This window comes from Rhipicephalus microplus, unplaced genomic scaffold, assembly GCF_043290135.1.
Source record: "Rhipicephalus microplus isolate Deutch F79 unplaced genomic scaffold, USDA_Rmic scaffold_19, whole genome shotgun sequence".
In the NCBI taxonomy this organism is placed as follows: Eukaryota; Metazoa; Arthropoda; class Arachnida; order Ixodida; family Ixodidae; genus Rhipicephalus; species Rhipicephalus microplus.
This window is the reverse complement of record NW_027464592.1, coordinates 8,227,312-8,250,703: the sequence shown is the minus strand read 5'-3', so window position 1 is coordinate 8,250,703 and position 23,392 is coordinate 8,227,312. Positions and strand designations below refer to the sequence as shown.

The following is a 23,392-nucleotide window of genomic DNA, read 5'->3' as shown; positions in this document are numbered from 1 at the left end:
GTTCTGATGGTCGTGAGAGTGGAGCCCGACTAGCTCCGTGACGCAATTGGCTAGCGCGTTCGGCTGTTACCCAAAAGTTTGGAGGTTCGAGCCCTCCCGAGAGCAGTGTGTCTCTTTTTTTTCTTTGCGCTGATAGCTTTGGAGAAATGTTCTGACGGTGGTGAGAGTAGAGCACGACTATCTCCTTGGCGCAATTGGCTAGCGCGATCGGCTGTTAACCAAAAGGTTGGAGGTTCGAGTCCTCCCGAGAGCAGTGTGTCGCTTTTTTTTCTTTGGACTGATATCTTTGGAGAAGTGTTCTGACCATGGTGAGAGTGGAGCACGACTGTCTTCGTGGCGCATTTGGATAGCGCGATCGGCTGTTTACCGAAAGGTTGGAGGTTGGAGCCCTCCCGGGAGCGGCGTTCGCTTTTTTCCTTGCGCTGACAGCTATTGAGAAAGGTTCTGACGGTGATGAGAGTGGAGCACGACTGTCTCCGTGGCGCCATCTGCTAGTGCGTCGGCTGTTAAGCAAAAGGTTAGAGGTTCGAGACCTCCCATGAGCGGTGTGTCGCTTTTTTTCTTTGCACTGATATTTTCGGAGAAGTGTTCTTACCGTAGTGAGAGTGGAGCAGGACTGTCTCCGTGGCGCAATTGGCCAGCACGTTGCGCTGTTAACCAAAAGGTTGGAGGTTCAAACCCTCCCATGAGCGGTGTGTCTCTTTTTTTGCGCTGATACCTTTGAAATAATGTTCTGATGGTGGGGAGAGTGGAGCACGACCAACTCCTTGGCGCAATTGGCTAGCGTGATAGGCTGTTAACCAAAAGGTTGGAGGTTCGAGCCCTCCCCTGAGCGGTGTGTCGCTTTTTTTTCTTTGCACTGATAACTTTGGAGAAGTGTTCTGACCGTGGTGAGTGTGGAGCACGACTCTCTCCGTGGCGCAATTGGCTAGCGCGTTGGGCCGTTAACCAACAGGTTGGAGGTTCGAAGCCTCCCATGTGCGGTGTGTCTCTTTTTTTCTTTGCGCTGATACCTTTAGAAAATTGTTCTGATGGTGGTGAGAGTGGAGCTTGACTGTCTCCGTGGCGCAATTGGCTAGCGTGTTCGGCTGTTAACCAAAAGGTTGGAGGGTCGAGCCCTCCCGAGAGTGGTGTGTCTCTTTTTTCTCTATGCGCTGATAGCTTTGGAGAAATGTTCTGACGGTGGTGAGAGTAGAACAGGACTATTTCCTTGGCGCAATTGGCTAGCGCGATCGGCTGTTACCCAAAAGGTTGGAGGTTCGAGCCCTCCCATGAGCGGTGTGTCGCTTTTTTTTTCTTTGCACTGATAACTTTGGAGAAGTGTTCTCTGTTAACCAAAAGGTTGGAGGTTCGAGCCCTCCCGAGAGTGGTGTGTCTCTTTTTCCTATGCGCTGATAGCTTCGGAGAAATGGTCTGACGGTGGTGAGAGTAGAGCACGACTATCTCTTTGGCACAATTGGCTAGCGCGATCGGCTGTTACCCAAAATGTTGGAGGTTCGAGCCCTCCCTTGAGCGGTGTGTCGTTTTTTTTTCTTTGCACTGAAATCTTTGGAGAAGTGTTCTGACCGTGGTGAGAGTGGAGCACGACTGTCTCCGTGGCGCATTTGGCTAGCGCTTTGTGCTGTTAACCAAAAGGTTGGAGGTTCGAACCCTCCCATGAGCAGTGTGTCTCTTTTTTTCTTTGCGCTGATACCTTTGGAAAAATGTTGTAATGGTGGTGAGAGTGCAGCACGACTACCTCCGTGACGCAATTGGCTAGCGCGTTCGGCTGTTAACTAAAAGGTTGGAGGTTCGAGCCCTCCCGAGAGCAGTGTGTCTCTTTTTTTTCTTCGCGCTGATAGCTTTGGAGAAATGTTCTGGCGGTGGTGAGAGTGGAGCACGACTGTTTCCGTGGCAGAATCGGCTAGCGCGATCAACTGTTAACTGAAAGGTTGGAGGTTCAAGCCCTCCCGGGAGCAGTGTGTCGCTTTTTTTCTTTGCGCTAATAGCTTTGAAAAAATGTTCTGATTGTCGTGAGAGTGGAGCACGACTACCTCCGTGACGCAATTGGCTAGCGCGTTCAGCTGTTAAACAAAAGTTTGGAGGTTCGAGCCCTCCTTAGAGCGGTGTGTCTCTTTTTTTTTCTTTGCGCTGATAACTTTGGAGAAACGTTCTGACGGTAGTGAGAGTGGGGCGCGGTTGGGTCCGTGGTGCAATGGCTAGCGCGATCGGCTGATAACCAAAAGGTTGGAGGTTCGAGGCCTCCCATGAGCGGTGTGTCGCTTTTTTTCTTTGCACTGATACCTTTGGAAAAATGTGCTGATGGTGGTGAGAGTGGAGCGCGACTATTTCCGTAGCAGAATCGACTAGCGCGATTAACTGTTAACTGAAAGGTTGGTGGTTCAAGCCCTCCCGGGAGCAGTGTGTCACTTTATTTCTTTGCGCTGATAGCTTTGCAGAAATTTTCTGACGGTGGTGAGAGTAGAGCACGACTACCTCCTTGGTGCAATTGGCTAGCGCATTCAGCTGTTAACCAAAAGGTTGGAGGTTCGAGCCCTCCCGAGAGTGGTGTGTCTCTTTTTTCTTTGCGGTGACAGCTGTGGAGAAATGTTCTCACTGTAGTGAGAGTAGAGCACGACTGTCTACGTGGCGCATTTGGCTAGCGCGATCGGCTGTTTACCGAAAAGTGGGAGGTTTGAGCCCTCTTGGGAGCGGCGTTTCGCTTTTTTCTTTGCGCTGACAGCTATTGAGAAAGGTTCTGACGGTGATGAGAGTGGAGCACGACTGTCTCCGTTGCGCCATCTGCTAGTGCGTCGGCTGTTAAGCAAAAGGTTGGAGGTTCGAGACCTCCCATGAGCGGTGTGTCGCTTTTTTTTCTTTGCACTGATATTTTCGGAGAAGTGTTCTTACCGTAGTGAGAGTGGGGCAGGACTGTCTCCGTGGCGCAATTGGCTAGCACGTTGCGCTGTTAACCAAATTGTTGGAGGTTCAAAGCCTCCTATGAGCGGTGTGTCTCTTTTTTTAGCGCTGATACATTTGAAATAATGTTCTGATGGTGGTGAGAGTGGAGCACGACCAACTCCTTGGCGCAATTGGCTAGCGCGATAGGCTGTTAACCAAAAGGTTGGAGGTTCGAGCCCTCCCCTGAGCGGTGTGTCGCTTTTTTTCTTTGCACTGATAACTTTGGAGAAGTGTTCTGACCGTGGTGAGTGTGGAGCACGACTGTCTCCGTGGCGCAATTGGCTAGCGCGTTGGGCTGTTAACCAACAGGTTGGAGGTTCGAACCCTCCCATGTGCGGTGTGTCTCTTTTTTTCTTTGCGCTGATACCTTTAGAAAATTGTTCTGATGGTGGTGAGAGTGGAGCTTGACTGTCTCCGTGGCGCAATTGGCTAGCGCGTTCGGCTGTTAACCAAAAGGTTGGAGGCTCGAGCCCTCCCGAGAGTGGTGTGTCTCTTTTTTCTCTATGCGCTGATAGCTTTGGAGAAATGTTCTGACGGTGGTGAGAGTAGAACAGGACTATCTCCTTGGCGCAATTGGCTAGCGCGATCGGCTGTTACCCAAAAGGTTGGAGGTTCGAGCCCTCCCATGAGCGGTGTGTCGCTTTTTTTCTTTGCACTGATATCTTTGGAGAAGTGTTCTGACCGTGGTGAGAGTGGAGCACGACTGTCTCTGTGGCGCATTTGGCTAGCGCGTCGCGCTGGTAACCAAAAGGTTGGAGGTTCGAACACTCCCATGAGCGGTGTGGCTCTTTTTTTCTTTGCACTGATACCTTTGGAAAAATGTTCTGATGGTGGTAAAAGTGGAGCCTGACTACCTCCGTGACGCAATTGGCTAGCGCGTTCGGCTGTGAACCAAAAGGTTTGAGGTTCGAGCCCTCCCATGAGCGGTGTGTCGCTTTTTTTTCTTTGCACTGATATCTTTTGAGAAGTGTTCTGAGCGTGGTGAGAATAGAGCACGACTGTTTCTGTGGAAGAATCGGCTAGCGCGGTCAACTGCTAACTGAACGGTTGGAGGTTCAAGCCCTCCTGGGAGCAGTGTGTCGCTTTTTTTCTTTGCGCTGATAGCTTTGAAAAAATGTTCTGATGGTCGTGAGAGTGGAGCCCGACTAGCTCCGTGACGCAATTGGCTAGCGCGTTCGGCTGTTACCCAAAAGTTTGGAGGTTCGAGCCCTCCCGAGAGCAGTGTGTCTCTTTTTTTTCTTTGCGCTGATAGCTTTGGAGAAATGTTCTGACGGTGGTGAGAGTAGAGCACGACTATCTCCTTGGCGCAATTGGCTAGCGCGATCGGCTGTTAACCAAAAGGTTGGAGGTTCGAGTCCTCCCGAGAGCAGTGTGTCGCTTTTTTTTCTTTGGACTGATATCTTTGGAGAAGTGTTCTGACCATGGTGAGAGTGGAGCACGACTGTCTTCGTGGCGCATTTGGATAGCGCGATCGGCTGTTTACCGAAAGGTTGGAGGTTGGAGCCCTCCCGGGAGCGGCGTTCGCTTTTTTCCTTGCGCTGACAGCTATTGAGAAAGGTTCTGACGGTGATGAGAGTGGAGCACGACTGTCTCCGTGGCGCCATCTGCTAGTGCGTCGGCTGTTAAGCAAAAGGTTAGAGGTTCGAGACCTCCCATGAGCGGTGTGTCGCTTTTTTTCTTTGCACTGATATTTTCGGAGAAGTGTTCTTACCGTAGTGAGAGTGGAGCAGGACTGTCTCCGTGGCGCAATTGGCCAGCACGTTGCGCTGTTAACCAAAAGGTTGGAGGTTCAAACCCTCCCATGAGCGGTGTGTCTCTTTTTTTGCGCTGATACCTTTGAAATAATGTTCTGATGGTGGGGAGAGTGGAGCACGACCAACTCCTTGGCGCAATTGGCTAGCGTGATAGGCTGTTAACCAAAAGGTTGGAGGTTCGAGCCCTCCCCTGAGCGGTGTGTCGCTTTTTTTTCTTTGCACTGATAACTTTGGAGAAGTGTTCTGACCGTGGTGAGTGTGGAGCACGACTCTCTCCGTGGCGCAATTGGCTAGCGCGTTGGGCCGTTAACCAACAGGTTGGAGGTTCGAAGCCTCCCATGTGCGGTGTGTCTCTTTTTTTCTTTGCGCTGATACCTTTAGAAAATTGTTCTGATGGTGGTGAGAGTGGAGCTTGACTGTCTCCGTGGCGCAATTGGCTAGCGTGTTCGGCTGTTAACCAAAAGGTTGGAGGGTCGAGCCCTCCCGAGAGTGGTGTGTCTCTTTTTTCTCTATGCGCTGATAGCTTTGGAGAAATGTTCTGACGGTGGTGAGAGTAGAACAGGACTATTTCCTTGGCGCAATTGGCTAGCGCGATCGGCTGTTACCCAAAAGGTTGGAGGTTCGAGCCCTCCCATGAGCGGTGTGTCGCTTTTTTTTTCTTTGCACTGATAACTTTGGAGAAGTGTTCTCTGTTAACCAAAAGGTTGGAGGTTCGAGCCCTCCCGAGAGTGGTGTGTCTCTTTTTCCTATGCGCTGATAGCTTCGGAGAAATGGTCTGACGGTGGTGAGAGTAGAGCACGACTATCTCTTTGGCACAATTGGCTAGCGCGATCGGCTGTTACCCAAAATGTTGGAGGTTCGAGCCCTCCCTTGAGCGGTGTGTCGTTTTTTTTTCTTTGCACTGAAATCTTTGGAGAAGTGTTCTGACCGTGGTGAGAGTGGAGCACGACTGTCTCCGTGGCGCATTTGGCTAGCGCTTTGTGCTGTTAACCAAAAGGTTGGAGGTTCGAACCCTCCCATGAGCAGTGTGTCTCTTTTTTTCTTTGCGCTGATACCTTTGGAAAAATGTTGTAATGGTGGTGAGAGTGCAGCACGACTACCTCCGTGACGCAATTGGCTAGCGCGTTCGGCTGTTAACTAAAAGGTTGGAGGTTCGAGCCCTCCCGAGAGCAGTGTGTCTCTTTTTTTTCTTCGCGCTGATAGCTTTGGAGAAATGTTCTGGCGGTGGTGAGAGTGGAGCACGACTGTTTCCGTGGCAGAATCGGCTAGCGCGATCAACTGTTAACTGAAAGGTTGGAGGTTCAAGCCCTCCCGGGAGCAGTGTGTCGCTTTTTTTCTTTGCGCTAATAGCTTTGAAAAAATGTTCTGATTGTCGTGAGAGTGGAGCACGACTACCTCCGTGACGCAATTGGCTAGCGCGTTCAGCTGTTAAACAAAAGTTTGGAGGTTCGAGCCCTCCTTAGAGCGGTGTGTCTCTTTTTTTTTCTTTGCGCTGATAGCTTTGGAGAAACGTTCTGACGGTAGTGAGAGTGGGGCGCGGTTGGGTCCGTGGTGCAATGGCTAGCGCGATCGGCTGATAACCAAAAGGTTGGAGGTTCGAGGCCTCCCATGAGCGGTGTGTCGCTTTTTTTCTTTGCACTGATACCTTTGGAAAAATGTGCTGATGGTGGTGAGAGTGGAGCGCGACTATTTCCGTAGCAGAATCGACTAGCGCGATTAACTGTTAACTGAAAGGTTGGTGGTTCAAGCCCTCCCGGGAGCAGTGTGTCACTTTATTTCTTTGCGCTGATAGCTTTGCAGAAATTTTCTGACGGTGGTGAGAGTAGAGCACGACTACCTCCTTGGTGCAATTGGCTAGCGCATTCAGCTGTTAACCAAAAGGTTGGAGGTTCGAGCCCTCCCGAGAGTGGTGTGTCTCTTTTTTCTTTGCGGTGACAGCTGTGGAGAAATGTTCTCACTGTAGTGAGAGTAGAGCACGACTGTCTACGTGGCGCATTTGGCTAGCGCGATCGGCTGTTTACCGAAAAGTGGGAGGTTTGAGCCCTCTTGGGAGCGGCGTTTCGCTTTTTTCTTTGCGCTGACAGCTATTGAGAAAGGTTCTGACGGTGATGAGAGTGGAGCACGACTGTCTCCGTTGCGCCATCTGCTAGTGCGTCGGCTGTTAAGCAAAAGGTTGGAGGTTCGAGACCTCCCATGAGCGGTGTGTCGCTTTTTTTTCTTTGCACTGATATTTTCGGAGAAGTGTTCTTACCGTAGTGAGAGTGGGGCAGGACTGTCTCCGTGGCGCAATTGGCTAGCACGTTGCGCTGTTAACCAAATTGTTGGAGGTTCAAAGCCTCCTATGAGCGGTGTGTCTCTTTTTTTAGCGCTGATACATTTGAAATAATGTTCTGATGGTGGTGAGAGTGGAGCACGACCAACTCCTTGGCGCAATTGGCTAGCGCGATAGGCTGTTAACCAAAAGGTTGGAGGTTCGAGCCCTCCCCTGAGCGGTGTGTCGCTTTTTTTCTTTGCACTGATAACTTTGGAGAAGTGTTCTGACCGTGGTGAGTGTGGAGCACGACTGTCTCCGTGGCGCAATTGGCTAGCGCGTTGGGCTGTTAACCAACAGGTTGGAGGTTCGAACCCTCCCATGTGCGGTGTGTCTCTTTTTTTCTTTGCGCTGATACCTTTAGAAAATTGTTCTGATGGTGGTGAGAGTGGAGCTTGACTGTCTCCGTGGCGCAATTGGCTAGCGCGTTCGGCTGTTAACCAAAAGGTTGGAGGCTCGAGCCCTCCCGAGAGTGGTGTGTCTCTTTTTTCTCTATGCGCTGATAGCTTTGGAGAAATGTTCTGACGGTGGTGAGAGTAGAACAGGACTATCTCCTTGGCGCAATTGGCTAGCGCGATCGGCTGTTACCCAAAAGGTTGGAGGTTCGAGCCCTCCCGAGAGAAGTGTGTCTCTTTTTTTTCTTCGCGCTGATAGCTTTGGAGAAATGTTCTGGCGGTGGTGAGAGTGGAGCACGACTGTTTCCGTGGCAGAATCGGCTAGCGCGATCAACTGTTAACTGAAAGGTTGGAGGTTCAAGCCCTCCCGAGAGTGGTGTGTCTCTTTTTTCTCTATGCGCTGATAGCTTTGGAGAAATGTTCTGACGGTGGTGAGAGTAGAACAGGACTATTTCCTTGGCGCAATTGGCTAGCGCGATCGGCTGTTACCCAAAAGGTTGGAGGTTCGAGCCCTCCCATGAGCGGTGTGTCGCTTTTTTTTTCTTTGCACTGATAACTTTGGAGAAGTGTTCTCTGTTAACCAAAAGGTTGGAGGTTCGAGCCCTCCCGAGAGTGGTGTGTCTCTTTTTCCTATGCGCTGATAGCTTCGGAGAAATGGTCTGACGGTGGTGAGAGTAGAGCACGACTATCTCTTTGGCACAATTGGCTAGCGCGATCGGCTGTTACCCAAAATGTTGGAGGTTCGAGCCCTCCTTTGAGCGGTGTGTCGTTTTTTTTTCTTTGCACTGAAATCTTTGGAGAAGTGTTCTGACCGTGGTGAGAGTGGAGCACGACTGTCTCCGTGGCGCATTTGGCTAGCGCTTTGTGCTGTTAACCAAAAGGTTGGAGGTTCGAACCCTCCCATGAGCAGTGTGTCTCTTTTTTTCTTTGCGCTGATACCTTTGGAAAAATGTTGTAATGGTGGTGAGAGTGCAGCACGACTACCTCCGTGACGCAATTGGCTAGCGCGTTCGGCTGTTAACTAAAAGGTTGGAGGTTCGAGCCCTCCCGAGAGCAGTGTGTCTCTTTTTTTTCTTCGCGCTGATAGCTTTGGAGAAATGTTCTGGCGGTGGTGAGAGTGGAGCACGACTGTTTCCGTGGCAGAATCGGCTAGCGCGATCAACTGTTAACTGAAAGGTTGGAGGTTCAAGCCCTCCCGGGAGCAGTGTGTCGCTTTTTTTCTTTGCGCTAATAGCTTTGAAAAAATGTTCTGATTGTCGTGAGAGTGGAGCACGACTACCTCCGTGACGCAATTGGCTAGCGCGTTCGGCTGTTAAACAAAAGTTTGGAGGTTCGAGCCCTCCTTAGAGCGGTGTGTCTCTTTTTTTTTCTTTGCGCTGATAGCTTTGGAGAAACGTTCTGACGGTAGTGAGAGTGGGGCGCGGTTGGGTCCGTGGTGCAATGGCTAGCGCGATCGGCTGATAACCAAAAGGTTGGAGGTTCGAGGCCTCCCATGAGCGGTGTGTCGCTTTTTTTCTTTGCACTGATACCTTTGGAAAAATGTGCTGATGGTGGTGAGAGTGGAGCGCGACTATTTCCGTAGCAGAATCGACTAGCGCGATTAACTGTTAACTGAAAGGTTGGTGGTTCAAGCCCTCCCGGGAGCAGTGTGTCACTTTATTTCTTTGCGCTGATAGCTTTGGAGAAATTTTCTGACGGTTGTGAGAGTAGAGCGCGACTACCTCCTTGGTGCAATTGGCTAGCGCGTTCAGCTGTTAACCAAAAGGTTGGAGGTTCGAGCCCTCCCGAGAGTGGTGTGTCTCTTTTTTCTTTGCGGTGACAGCTGTGGAGAAATGTTCTCACTGTGGTGAGAGTAGAGCACGACTGTCTACGGGGCGCATTTGGCTTGCGCGATCGGCTGTTTAACGAAAGGTGGGAGGTTTGAGCCCTCTTGGGAGCGGCGTTTCGCTTTTTTCTTTGAGCTGACAGCTATTGAGAAAGGTTCTGACGGTGATGAGAGTGGAGCACGACTGTCTCCGTGGCGCCATCTGCTAGTGCGTCGGCTGTTAAGCAAAAGGTTGGAGGTTCGAGACCTCCCATGAGCGGTGTGTCGCTTTTATTTCTTTGCACTGATATTTTCGGAGAAGTGTTCTTAGCGTAGTGAGAGTGGAGCAGGACTGTCTCCGTGGCGCAATTGGCTAGCACGTTGCGCTGTTAACCAAAAGGTTGGAGGTTTGAGCCCTCCCCTGAGCGGTGTGTCTCTATTTTTTTGCGCTGATACCTTTAGAAAATTGTTCTGATGGTGGTGAGAGTGGAGCTTGACTGTCTCCGTGGCGCAATTGGCTAGCGCGTTCGGCTGTTAACCAAAAGGTTGGAGGCTCGAGCCCTCCCTAGAGTGGTGTGTCTCTTCTTTCTCTATGCGCTGATAGCTTTGGAGAAATGTTCTGACGATGGTGAGAGTAGAACCGGACTATCTCCTTGGCGCAATTGGCTAGCGCGATCGGCTGTTACCCAAAAGGTTGGAGGTTCGAGCCCTCCCATGAGCGGTGTGTCGCTTTTTTTCTTTGCACTGATAGCTTTGGAGAAGTGTTCTGACCGTGGTGAGAGTGGAGCACGACTGTCTCTGTGGCGCATTTGGCTAGCGCGTCGCGCTGGTAACCAAAAGGTTGGAGGTTCGAACCCTCCCATGAGCGGTGTGGCTCTTTTTTTCTTTGCACTGATACCTTTGGAAAAATGTTCTGATGGTGGTAAAAGTGGAGCCTGACTACCTCCGTGACGCAATTGGCTAGCGCGTTCGGCTGTTAACCAAAAGGTTGGAGGTTCGAGCCCTCCCATGAGCGGTGTGTCGCTTTTTTTTCTTTGCACTGATATCTTTTCAGAAGTGTTCTGAGCGTGGTGAGAATAGAGCACGACTGTTTCCGTGGAAGAATCGGCTAGCGCGGTCAACTGTTAACTGAACGGTTGGAGGTTCAAGCCCTCCTGGGAGCAGTGTGTCGCTTTTTTTCTTTGCGCTGATAGCTTTGAAAAAATGTTCTGATGGTAGTGAGAGTGGAGTCCGACTAGCTCCGTGACGCAATTGGCTAGCGCGTTCGGCTGTTAACCAAAAGTTTGGAGGTTCGAGCCCTCCCGAGAGCGGTGTGTCTCTTTTTTTTCTTTGCGCTGATAGCTTTGGAGAAATGTTCTGACGGTGGTGAGAGAAGAGCACGACTTTCTCCTTGGCGCAATTGGCTAGCGCGATCGGCTGTTAACCAAAAGGTTGGAGGTTCGAGTCCTCCCGAGAGCAGTGTGTCGCTTTTTTTTCTTTGGACTGATATCTTTGGAGAAGTGTTCTGACCATGGTGAGAGTGGAGCACGACTGTCTTCGTGGCGCATTTGGATAGCGCGATCGGCTGTTTACCGAAAGGTTGGAGGTTGGAGCCCTCCCGGGAGCGGCGTTCGCTTTTTTCCTTGCGCTGACAGCTATTGAGAAAGGTTCTGACGGTGATGAGAGTGGAGCACGACTGTCTCCGTGGCGCCATCTGCTAGTGCGTCGGCTGTTAAGCAAAAGGTTAGAGGTTCGAGACCTCCCATGAGCGGTGTGTCGCTTTTTTTCTTTGCACTGATATTTTCGGAGAAGTGTTCTTACCGTAGTGAGAGTGGAGCAGGACTGTCTCCGTGGCGCAATTGGCTAGCACGTTGCGCTGTTAACCAAAAGGTTGGAGGTTCAAACCCTCCCATGAGCGGTGTGTCTCTTTTTTTGCGCTGATACCTTTGAAATAATGTTCTGATGGTGGGGAGAGTGGAGCACGACCAACTCCTTGGCGCAATTGGCTAGCGTGATAGGCTGTTAACCAAAAGGTTGGAGGTTCGAGCCCTCCCCTGAGCGGTGTGTCGCTTTTTTTTCTTTGCACTGATAACTTCGGAGAAGTGTTCTGACCGTGGTGAGTGTGGAGCACGACTCTCTCCGTGGCGCAATTGGCTAGCGCGTTGGGCCGTTAACCAACAGGTTGGAGGTTCGAAGCCTCCCATGTGCGGTGTGTCTCTTTTTTTCTTTGCGCTGATACCTTTAGAAAATTGTTCTGATGGTGGTGAGAGTGGAGCTTGACTGTCTCCGTGGCGCAATTGGCTAGCGTGTTCGGCTGTTAACCAAAAGGTTGGAGGGTCGAGCCCTCCCGAGAGTGGTGTGTCTCTTTTTTCTCTATGCGCTGATAGCTTTGGAGAAATGTTCTGACGGTGGTGAGAGTAGAACAGGACTATTTCCTTGGCGCAATTGGCTAGCGCGATCGGCTGTTACCCAAAAGGTTGGAGGTTCGAGCCCTCCCATGAGCGGTGTGTCGCTTTTTTTTTCTTTGCACTTATAACTTTGGAGAAGTGTTCTCTGTTAACCAAAAGGTTGGAGGTTCGAGCCCTCCCGAGAGTGGTGTGTCTCTTTTTCCTATGCGCTGATAGCTTCGGAGAAATGGTCTGACGGTGGTGAGAGTAGAGCACGACTATCTCTTTGGCGCAATTGGCTAGCGCGATCGGCTGTTACCCAAAATGTTGGAGGTTCGAGCCCTCCCTTGAGCGGTGTGTCGTTTTTTTTTCTTTGCACTGATATCTTTGGAGAAGTGTTCTGACCGTGGTGAGAGTGGAGCACGACTGTCTCCGTGGCGCATTTGGCTAGCGCTTTGTGCTGTTAACCAAAAGGTTGGAGGTTCGAACCCTCCCATGAGCAGTGTGTCTCTTTTTTTCTTTGCGCTGATACCTTTGGAAAAATGTTGTGATGGTGGTGAGAGTGCAGCACGACTACCTCCGTGACGCAATTGGCTAGCGCGTTCGGCTGTTAACTAAAAGGTTGGAGGTTCGAGCCCTCCCGAGAGCAGTGTGTCTCTTTTTTTTTCTTCGCGCTGATAGCTTTGGAGAAATGTTCTGGCGGTGGTGAGAGTGGAGCACGACTGTTTCCGTGGCAGAATCGGCTAGCGCGATCAACTGTTAACTGAAAGGTTGGAGGTTCAAGCCCTCCCGGGAGCAGTGTGTCGCTTTTTTCTTTGCGCTGATAGCTTTGAAAAAATGTTCTGATTGTGGTGAGAGTGGAGCACGACTACCTCCGTGACGCAATTGGCTAGCGCGTTCGGCTGTTAAACAAAAGTTTGGAGGTTCGAGCCCTCCTTAGAGCGGTGTGTCTCTTTTTTTTTCTTTGCGCTGATAGCTTTGGAGAAACGTTCTGACGGTGGTTAGAGTGGGGCGCGGTTGGGTCCGTGGTGCAATGGCTAGCGCGATCGGCTGATAACCAAAAGGTTGGAGGTTCGAGGCCTCCCATGAGCGGTGTGTCGCTTTTTTTCTTTGCACTGATACCTTTGGAAAAATGTGCTGATGGTGGTGAGAGTAGAGCGCGACTATTTCCGTGGCAGAATCGACTAGCGCGATTAACTGTTAACTGAAAGGTTGGTGGTTCAAGCCCTCCCGGGAGCAGTGTGTCACTTTATTTCTTTGCGCTGATAGCTTTGGAGAAATTTTCTGACGGTGGTGAGAGTAGAGCGCGACTACCTCCTTGGTGCAATTGGCTAGCGCGTTCAGCTGTTAACCAAAAGGTTGGAGGTTCGAGCCCTCCCGAGAGTGGTGTGTCTCTTTTTTCTTTGCGGTGACAGCTGTGGAGAAATGTTCTCACTGTGGTGAGAGTAGAGCACGACTGTCTACGGGGCGCATTTGGCTTGCGCGATCGGCTGTTTACCGAAAGGTGGGAGGTTTGAGCCCTCTTTGGAGCGGCGTTTCGCTTTTTTCTTTGAGCTGACAGCTATTGAGAAAGGTTCTGATGGTGATGAGATTGGAGCACGACTGTCTCCGTGGCGCCATCTGCTAGTGCGTCGGCTGTTAAGCAAAAGGTTGGAGGCTCGAGACCTCCCATGAGCGGTGTGTCGCTTTTTTTTCTTTGCACTGATATCTTTGGAGAAGTGTTCTGACCGTGGTGAGAGTGGAGCACGACTGTTTCTGTGGCAGAATCGGCTAGCGCGATCAACTGTTAACTGAAAGGTTGGAGGTTCAAGCCCTCCCGGGAGCAGTGTGTCGCTTTTTTTCTTTGCGCTGATAGCTTTGAAAAAATGTTCTGATGGTGGTGAGAGTGGAGCACGACTACCTCCGTGACGCAATTGGCTAGCGCGTTCGGCTGTTAATCAAAAGTTTGGAGGTTCGAGCCCTCAGGAGAGCGGTGTGTCTCTTTTTTTTTCTTTGCGCTGATAGCTTTGGAGAAACGTACTGACGGTGGTGAAAGTGGGGCGCGGTTGGGTCCGTGGTGCAATGGCTAGCGCGATCGGCTGTTAACCAAAAGGTTGGAGGTTCGAGGCCTCCCATGAGCGGTGTGTCGCTTTTTTTCTTTGCACTGATACCTTTTGAAAAATGTGCTGATGGTGGTGAGAAGGGAGCGCGACTATTTCCGTGGCAGAATCGACTAGCGCGATTAGCTGTTAACTGAAAGGTTGGTGGTTCAAGCCCTCCCGGGAGCAGTGTGTCACTTTATTTCTTTGCGCTGATAGCTTTGGAGAAATTTTCTGACGGTGGTGAGTGTAGAGCACGACTACCTCTTTGGTGCAATTGGCTAGCGCATTCAGCTGTTAACCAAAAGGTTGGAGGTTCGAGCCCTCCCGACAGTGGTGTGTCTCTTTTTTCTTGGCGGTGACAGCTGTGGAGAAATGTTCTCACTGTATTGAGAGTAGAGCACGACTGTCTACGTGGCGCATTTGGCTAGCGCGATCGGCTGTTTACCGAAAAGTGGGAGGTTTGAGCCCTCTTGGGAGCGGCGTTTCGCTTTTTTCTTTGCGCTGACAGCTATTGAGAAAGGTTCTGATGGTGATGAGAGTGGAGCACGACTGTCTCCGTGGCGCCATCTGCTAGTGCGTCGGCTGTTAAGCAAAAGGTTGGAGGCTCGAGACCTCCCATGAGCGGTGTGTCGCTTTTTTTTCTTTGCACTGATATTTTCGGAGAAGTGTTCTTACCGTAGTGAGAGTGGAGCAGGACTGTCTCCGTGGCGCAATTGGCTAGCACGTTGCGCTGTTAACCAAAAGGTTGGAGGTTCAAACCCTCCCATGAGCGGTGTGTCTCTTTTTTTTGCGCTGATACCTTTGAAATAATGTTCTGATGGTGGTGAGAGTGGAGCACGACCAACTCCTTGGCGCGATTGGCTAGCGCGATAGGCTGTTAACCAAAAGGTTGGAGGTTCGAGCCCTCCCCTGAGTGGTGTGTCTCTTTTTTTCTTTGCGCTGATACCTTTAGAAAATTGTTCTGATGGTGGTGAGAGTGGAGCTTGACTGTCTCAGTGTCGCAATCGGCTAGCGCGTTCGGCTGTTAGCCAAAAGGTTGGAGGCTCGAGCCCTCCCGAGAGTGGTGTGTCTCTTTTTTCTCTATGCGCTGATAGCTTTGGAGAAATGTTCTGACGGTGGTGAGAGTAGAACAGGACTATCTCCTTGGCGCAATTGGCTAGCGCGATCGGCTGTTACCCAAAAGGTTGGAGGTTCGAGCCCTCCCATGAGCGGTGTGTCGCTTTTTTTCTTTGCACTGATATCTTTGGAGAAGTGTTCTGACCGTGGTGAGAGTGGAGCACGACTGTCTCTGTGGCGCATTTGGCTAGCGCGTCGCGCTGGTAACCAAAAGGTTGGAGGTTCGAACACTCCCATGAGCGGTGTGGCTCTTTTTTTCTTTGCACTGATACCTTTGGAAAAATGTTCTGATGGTGGTAAAAGTGGAGCCTGACTACCTCCGTGACGCAATTGGCTAGCGCGTTCGGCTGTGAACCAAAAGGTTGGAGGTTCGAGCCCTCCCATGAGCGGTGTGTCGCTTTTTTTTCTTTGCACTGATATCTTTTGAGAAGTGTTCTGAGCGTGGTGAGAATAGAGCACGACTGTTTCCGTGGAAGAATCGGCTAGCGCGGTCAACTGCTAACTGAACGGTTGGAGGTTCAAGCCCTCCTGGGAGCAGTGTGTCGCTTTTTTTCTTTGCGCTGATAGCTTTGAAAAAATGTTCTGATGGTAGTGAGAGTGGAGCCCGACTAGCTCCGTGACGCAATTGGCTAGCGCGTTCGGCTGTTAACCAAAAGTTTGGAGGTTCGAGCCCTCCCGAGAGCAGTGTGTCTCTTTTTTTTCTTTGCGCTGATAGCTTTGGAGAAATGTTCTGACGGTGGTGAGAGTAGAGCACGACTATCTCCTTGGCGCAATTGGCTAGCGCGATCGGCTGTTAACCAAAAGGTTGGAGGTTCGAGTCCTCCCGAGAGCAGTGTGTCGCTTTTTTTTCTTTGGACTGATATCTTTGGAGAAGTGTTCTGACCATGGTGAGAGTGGAGCACGACTGTCTTCGTGGCGCATTTGGATAGCGCGATCGGCTGTTTACCGAAAGGTTGGAGGTTGGAGCCCTCCCGGGAGCGGCGTTCGCTTTTTTCCTTGCGCTGACAGCTATTGAGAAAGGTTCTGACGGTGATGAGAGTGGAGCACGACTGTCTCCGTGGCGCCATCTGCTAGCGCGATCGGCTGATAACCAAAAGGTTGGAGGTTCGAGGCCTCCCATGAGCGGTGTGTCGCTTTTTTTCTTTGCACTGATACCTTTGGAAAAATGTGCTGATGGTGGTGAGAGTGGAGCGCGACTATTTTCGTGGCAGAATCGACTAGCGCGATTAACTGTTAACTGAAAGGTTGGTGGTTCAAGCCCTCCCGGGAGCAGTGTGTCACTTTATTTCTTTGCGCTGATAGCTTTGGAGAAATTTTCTGACGGTGGTGAGAGTAGAGCACGACTACCTCCTTGGTGCAATTGGCTAGCGCGTTCAGCTGTTAACCAAAAGGTTGGAGGTTCGAGCCCTCCCGAAGGTGGTGTGTCTCTTTTTTCTTTGCGGTGACAGCTGTGGAGAAATGTTCTCACTGTGGTGAGAGTAGAGCACGACTGCCTACGTGGCGCATTTGGCTAGCGCGATCGGCTGTTTACCGAAAGGTGGGAGGTTTGAGCCCTCTTGGGAGCGGCGTTTCGCTTTTTTCTTTGCGCTGACAGCTATTGAGAAAGGTTCTGACGGTGATGAGAGTGGAGCACGACTGTCTCCGTGGCGCCATCTGCTAGAGCGTCGGCTGTTAAGCAAAAGGTTGGAGGTTCGAGACCTCCCATGAGCGGTTTGTCGCTTTTTTTTCTTTGCACTGATATTTTCGGAGAAGTGTTCTTACCGTAGTGAGAGTGGAGCAGGACTGTCTCCGTGGCGCAATTGGCTAGCACGTTGCGCTGTTAACCAAAAGGTTGGAGGTTTGAGCCCTCCCCTGAGCGGTGTGTCTCTTTTTTTTCTTTGCACTGATAACTTTGGAGAAGTGTTCTGACCGTGGTGAGTGTGGAGCACGACTGTCTCCGTGGAGCAATTGGCTAGCGCGTTGGGCTGTTAACCAACAGGTTGGAGGTTCGAACCCTGCCATGTGCGGTGTGTCTCTTTTTTTCTTTGCGCTGATACCTTTAGAAAATTGTTCTGATGGTGGTGAGAGTGGAGCTTGACTGTCTCAGTGTCGCAATTGGCTAGCGCATTCGGCTGTTAGCCAAAAGGTTGGAGGCTCGAGCCCTCCCGAGAGTGGTGTGTCTCTTTTTTCTCTATGCGCTGATAGCTTTGGAGAAATGTTCTGACGGTGGTGAGAGTAGAACAGGACTATCTCCTTGGCGCAATTGGCTAGCGCGATCGGCTGTTACCCAAAAGGTTGGAGGTTCGAGCCCTCCCATGAGCGGTGTGTCGCTTTTTTTCTTTGCACTGATATCTTTGGAGAAGTGTTCTGACCGTGGTGAGAGTGGAGCACGACTGTCTCTGTGGCGCATTTGGCTAGCGCGTCGCGCTGGTAACCAAAAGGTTGGAGGTTCGAACACTCCCATGAGCGGTGTGGCTCTTTTTTTCTTTGCACTGATACCTTTGGAAAAATGTTCTGATGGTGGTAAAAGTGGAGCCTGACTACCTCCGTGACGCAATTGGCTAGCGCGTTCGGCTGTGAACCAAAAGGTTTGAGGTTCGAGCCCTCCCATGAGCGGTGTGTCGCTTTTTTTTCGTTGCACTGATATCTTTTGAGAAGTGTTCTGAGCGTGGTGAGAATAGAGCACGACTGTTTCCGTGGAAGAATCGGCTAGCGCGGTCAACTGCTAACTGAACGGTTGGAGGTTCAAGCCCTCCTGGGAGCAGTGTGTCGCTTTTTTTCTTTGCGCTGATAGCTTTGAAAAAATGTTCTGATGGTCGTGAGAGTGGAGCCCGACTAGCTCCGTGACGCAATTGGCTAGCGCGTTCGGCTGTTACCCAAAAGTTTGGAGGTTCGAGCCCTCCCGAGAGCAGTGTGTCTCTTTTTTTTCTTTGCGCTGATAGCTTTGGAGAAATGTTCTGACGGTGGTGAGAGTAGAGCACGACTATCTCCTTGGCGCAATTGGCTAGCGCGATCGGCTGTTAACCAAAAGGTTGGAGGTTCGAGTCCTCCCGAGAGCAGTGTGTCGCTTTTTTTTCTTTGGACTGATATCTTTGGAGAAGTGTTCTGACCATGGTGAGAGTGGAGCACGACTGTCTTCGTGGCGCATTTGGATAGCGCGATCGGCTGTTTACCGAAAGGTTGGAGGTTGGAGCCCTCCCGGGAGCGGCGTTCGCTTTTTTCCTTGCGCTGACAGCTATTGAGAAAGGTTCTGACGGTGATGAGAGTGGAGCACGACTGTCTCCGTGGCGCCATCTGCTAGTGCGTCGGCTGTTAAGCAAAAGGTTAGAGGTTCGAGACCTCCCATGAGCGGTGTGTCGCTTTTTTTCTTTGCACTGATATTTTCGGAGAAGTGTTCTTACCGTAGTGAGAGTGGAGCAGGACTGTCTCCGTGGCGCAATTGGCCAGCACGTTGCGCTGTTAACCAAAAGGTTGGAGGTTCAAACCCTCCCATGAGCGGTGTGTCTCTTTTTTTGCGCTGATACCTTTGAAATAATGTTCTGATGGTGGGGAGAGTGGAGCACGACCAACTCCTTGGCGCAATTGGCTAGCGTGATAGGCTGTTAACCAAAAGGTTGGAGGTTCGAGCCCTCCCCTGAGCGGTGTGTCGCTTTTTTTTCTTTGCACTGATAACTTTGGAGAAGTGTTCTGACCGTGGTGAGTGTGGAGCACGACTCTCTCCGTGGCGCAATTGGCTAGCGCGTTGGGCCGTTAACCAACAGGTTGGAGGTTCGAAGCCTCCCATGTGCGGTGTGTCTCTTTTTTTCTTTGCGCTGATACCTTTAGAAAATTGTTCTGATGGTGGTGAGAGTGGAGCTTGACTGTCTCCGTGGCGCAATTGGCTAGCGTGTTCGGCTGTTAACCAAAAGGTTGGAGGGTCGAGCCCTCCCGAGAGTGGTGTGTCTCTTTTTTCTCTATGCGCTGATAGCTTTGAAAAAATGTTCTGATGGTGGTGAGAGTGGAGCACGACTACCTCCGTGACGCAATTGGCTAGCGCGTTCGGCTGTTAATCAAAAGTTTGGAGGTTCGAGCCCTCCCGAGAGCGGTGTGTCTCTTTTTTTTTCTTTGCGCTGATAGCTTTGGAGAAACGTTCTGACGGTGGTGAGAGTGGGGCGCGGTTGGGCCCGTGGTGCAATGGCTAGCGCGATCGGCTGTTAACCAAAAGGTTGGAGGTTCGAGCCCTCCCATGAGCGGTGTGTCGCTTTTTTTCTTTGCACTGATACCTTTGGAAAAATGTGCTGATGGTGGTGAGAGAGGAGCGCGACTATTTCCGTGGCAGAATCGACTAGCGCGATTAGCTGTTAACTGAACGGTTGGAGGTTCAAGCCCTCCCGGGAGCAGTGTGTCGCTTTTTTTCTTTGCGCTGATAGCTTTGAAAAAATGTTCTGATGGTGGTGAGAGTGGAGCCCGACTACCTCCGTGACGCAATTGGCTAGCGCGTTCGGCTGTTAACCAAAAGTTTGGAGGTTCGAGCCCTCCCGAGAGCAGTGTGTCTCTTTTTTTTTCTTTGCGCTGATAGCTTTGGAGAAATGTTCTGACGGTGGTGAGAGTAGAGCACGACTATCTCCTTGGCGCAATTGGCTAGCGCGATCGGCTGGTAACCAAAAGGTTGGAGGTTCGAGCCCTCCCGAGAGCAGTGTGTCGCTTTTTTTTCTTTGGACTGATATCTTTGGAGAAGTGTTCTGACCATGATAAGAGTGGAGCACGACTGCCTTCGTGGCGCATTTGGATAGCGCGTTGGGCTGGTAAACAAAAGTTTGGAGGTTCGAGCCCTCCTTAGAGCGTTGTGTCTCTTTTTTTTTCTTTGCGCTGATAGCTTTGGAGAAACGTTCTGACGGTGGTGAGAGTGGGGCGCGGTTGGGTCCGTGGTGCAATGGCTAGCGCGATCGGCTGATAACCAAAAGGTTGGAGGTTCGAGGCCTCCCATGAGCGGTGTGTCGCTTTTTTTCTTTGCACTGATACCTTTGGAAAAATGTGCTGATGGTGGTGAGAGTGGAGCGCGACTATTTCCGTGGCAGAATCGACTAGCGCGATTAACTGTTAACTGAAAGGTTGGTGGTTCAAGCCCTCCCGGGAGCAGTGTGTCACTTTATTTCTTTGCGCTGATAGCTTTGGAGAAATTTTCTGACGGTGGTGAGAGTAGAGCGCGACTACCTCCTTGGTGCAATTGGCTAGCGCGTTCAGCTGTTAACCAAAAGGTTGGAGGTTCGAGCCCTCCCGAGAGTGGTGTGTCTCTTTTTTCTTTGCGGTGACAGCTGTGGAGAAATGTTCTCACTGTGGTGAGAGTAGAGCACGACTGTCTACGGGGCGCATTTGGCTTGCGCGATCGGCTGTTTACCGAAAGGTGGGAGGTTTGAGCCCTCTTGGGAGCGGCGTTTCGCTTTTTTCTTTGAGCTGACAGCTATTGAGAAAGGTTCTGACGGTGATGAGAGTGGAGCACGACTGTCTCCGTGGCGCCATCTGCTAGTGCGTCGGCTGTTAAGCAAAAGGTTGGAGGTTCGAGACCTCCCATGAGCGGTGTGTCGCTTTTTTTTCTTTGCACTGATATTTTCGGAGAAGTGTTCTTACCGTAGTGAGAGTGGAGCAGGACTGTCTCCATGGCGCAATTGGCTAGCACGTTGCGCTGTTAACCAAAAGGTTGGAGGTTTGAGCCCTCCCCTGAGCGGTGTGTCTCTTTTTTTTCTTTGCACTGATAACTTTGGAGAAGTGTTCTGACCGTGGTGAGTGTGGAGCACGACCAACTCCTTGGCGCGATTGGCTAGCGCGATAGGCTGTTAACCAAAAGGTTGGAGGTTCGAGCCCTCCCCTGAGCGGTGTGTCGCTTTTTTTTTCTTTGCACTGATAACTTTGGAGAAGTGTTCTGACCGTGGTGAGAGTGGAGGACGACTGTCTCCGTGGCGCAATTGGCTAGCGCGTTGAGCTGTTAACCAACAGGTTGGAGGTTCGACCTCTCCCGAGAGTGGTGTGTCTCTTTTTTCTCTATGCGCTGATAGCTTTGGAGAAATGTTCTGACGGTGGTGAGAGTAGAACAGGACTATCTCCTTGGCGCAATTGGCTAGCGCGATCGGCTGTTACCCAAAAGGTTGGAGGTTCGAGCCATCCATTGAGCGTTGTGTCGCTTTTTTTCTTTGCACTGATATCTTTGGAGAAGTGTTCTGATCGTGGTGAGAGTGGAGCACGACTGTCTCCGTGACGCAATTGGCTAGCGCGTTCGGCTGTTAACCAAAAGTTTGGAGGTTCGAGCCCTCCCGAGAGCGGTGTGTCTCTTTTTTTTTCTTCGCGCTGATAGCTTTGGAGAAACGTTCTGACGGTGGTGAGAGTTAAGCGCGGTTGGGCCCGTGATGCAATGGCTAGCGCAATCGGCTGTTAACCAAAAGGTTGGAGGTTCGAGCCCTCCCATGAGCGGTGTGTCGTTTTTTTTCTTTGCACTGATATCTTTTGAGAGCGTGGTGTTCTGTTCTGAGCGTGGTGAGAATAGAGCACGACTGTTTCCGTGGAAGAATCGGCTAGCGCGGTCAACTGTTAACTGAACGGTTGGAGGTTCAAGCCCTCCCGGGAGCAGTGCGTCGATTTTTTTCTTTGCGCTGATAGCTTTGAAAAAATGTTCTGATGGTGGTGAGAGTGGAGCCCGACTACCTCCGTGACGCAATTGGCTAGCGCGTTCGGCTGTTAACCAAAAGTTTGGAGGTTCGAGCCCTCCCGAAAACAGTGTGTCTCTTTTTTATCTTTGCGCTGATAGCTTTGGAGAAATGTTCTGACGGTGGTGAGAGTAGAGCACGACTATTTCCTTGGCGCAATGGGCTAGCGCGATTGGCTGTTAACCAAAAGGTTGGAGGTTCGAGCCCTCCCGAGAGCAGTGTGTCGCTTTTTTTTTCTTTGGACTGTTATCTTTGGAGAAGTGTTCTGACCATGATGAGAGTTGAGCACGACTGTCTTCGTGGCGCATTTGGATAGCGCGTTGAGCTGTTAACCAAAAGGTTGGAGGTTCGAACCCTCCCATGAGCGGTGTCTCTCTTTTTTTCTTTGCGCTGATACCTTTGGAAAAGTGTTCTGATGGTAGTGAGAGTGGAGCACGACAACCTCCGTGACGCAATTTGCTAGCGTGTTCGGCTGTCAACCAAAAGGTTGGAGGTTCGAGCCCTCCCGAGAGCGGTGTGTCTCTTTTTTTTCTTTGCGCTAATAGCTTTGGAGAAATGTTCTGACGGTGGTGAGAGTGCAGCGCGGTTGGGTCTTCAGTGCAATGGCTAGCGCGATCTACTGTTAACCAAAAGGTTGGAGGTTCGAGCCCTCCCTTGAGCGGTGTGTCGCTTTTTTTCTTTGCACTGATATCTTTGGAGAAGTGTTCTGACAGTGGTGAGAGTGGAGCACGACTGTCGCCGTGGCGCAATTGGCTAGCGCGTTGGGCTGTTAACCAAAAGGTTGGAGGTTCAAACCCTCCCATGAGCGCTGTGTCTCTTTTATTCTTTGCGCTGATACCTTTGGAAAAATGTTCTGATGGTGGTGAGAGTGGAGCACGACTACCTCCGTGACGCAATTGGCTAGCGCGTTGGGCTGTTAACCAAAAGGTTGGAGGTTCGAACTCTCCCATGAGCGGTTTGTCTCTTTTTTTCTTTGCGCTGATACCTTTGGAAAAATTTTCTGATGGTGGTGAGGGTGGAGCACGACAACCTTCGTGACGCAATTAGCTAGCGTGTTCGGCTGTTAACCAAAAGGTTGGAGGTTCGAGCCCTCCCGAGAGCGGTGTGTCTCTTTTTTTCTTCGCGCTAATAGCTTTGGAGAAATGTTCTGACGGTGGTGAGGTGGAGCACTACTGTCTCCGTGGCGCAATCTGCTAGCGCATCGGCTGTTAAGCAGAAGGTTGGAGGTTCGAGCCCTCCTGGGAGCAGTGTGTCGCTTTTTTTCTTTGCGCTGATAGCTTTGGAGAAACGTTCTGACGGTGGTGAGAGTGGAGCTTGGTTGGGTTCGTGGTGCAATGGCTAGTGCGATCAACTGTTAACTGAAAGGTTGGAAGTTCAAGCCGTCCCGGGATCTGTGTGTCGCTTTTTTTCTTTGCGCTGATAGCTTTGGAGAAATGTTCTGACGGTTGTGAGAGTAGACCACCACTATCTCCTTGGTGCAATTGGCTAGCGCGTTCAGCTGTTAACCAAAAGGCTGGAGGTTCAAGCCCTCCGGAGAGCTGTGTGTCTCTTTTTTTTGCGCTGACAGCTGTGGAGAAATGTTCTGACGGTGGTGAGAGTAGAGCACGACTACCTCCTTGGTGCAATTGGCTAGCGCGTTCAGCTGTTAACCAAAAGGTTGGAGGTTCGAGCCCTCCCGAGAGCGGTGTGTCTCTTTTTTTGCGCTGATACCTTTGGAAAAATGTTCTGATGGTGGTGAGAGTGGAGCCCGACTACCTCCGTGGCGCAATTGGCTAGCGCGTTCGGCTGTTAACCAAAAGGTTGGAGGTTCGAGCCTTCCCGAGAGCGGTGTGTCTCTTTTTTTTTCTTTGCGCTGATAGCTTTGGAGAAACGTTCTGACGGTGGTGAGAGTGGAGCGCGGTTGGGTCCGTGGTGCAATGGCTAGCGCAATCGGCTGTTAACCAAAAGGTTGGAGGTTCGAGCCCTCCCA

At 51.0% G+C, this 23,392-nt stretch overlaps 1 non-coding gene across 1 annotated transcript; it reads left to right on the top strand.

Annotated features, from left to right (window-relative positions):
• Window positions 1-22,160: 22,160 nt before the first annotated feature.
• On the top strand, window positions 22,161-22,231 carry TRNAN-GUU (transfer RNA asparagine (anticodon GUU)). The gene has a single exon. It is a non-coding gene; the product is annotated as a tRNA-Asn (tRNA).
• The last annotated feature ends 1,161 nt before the right edge of the window (window positions 22,232-23,392 follow it).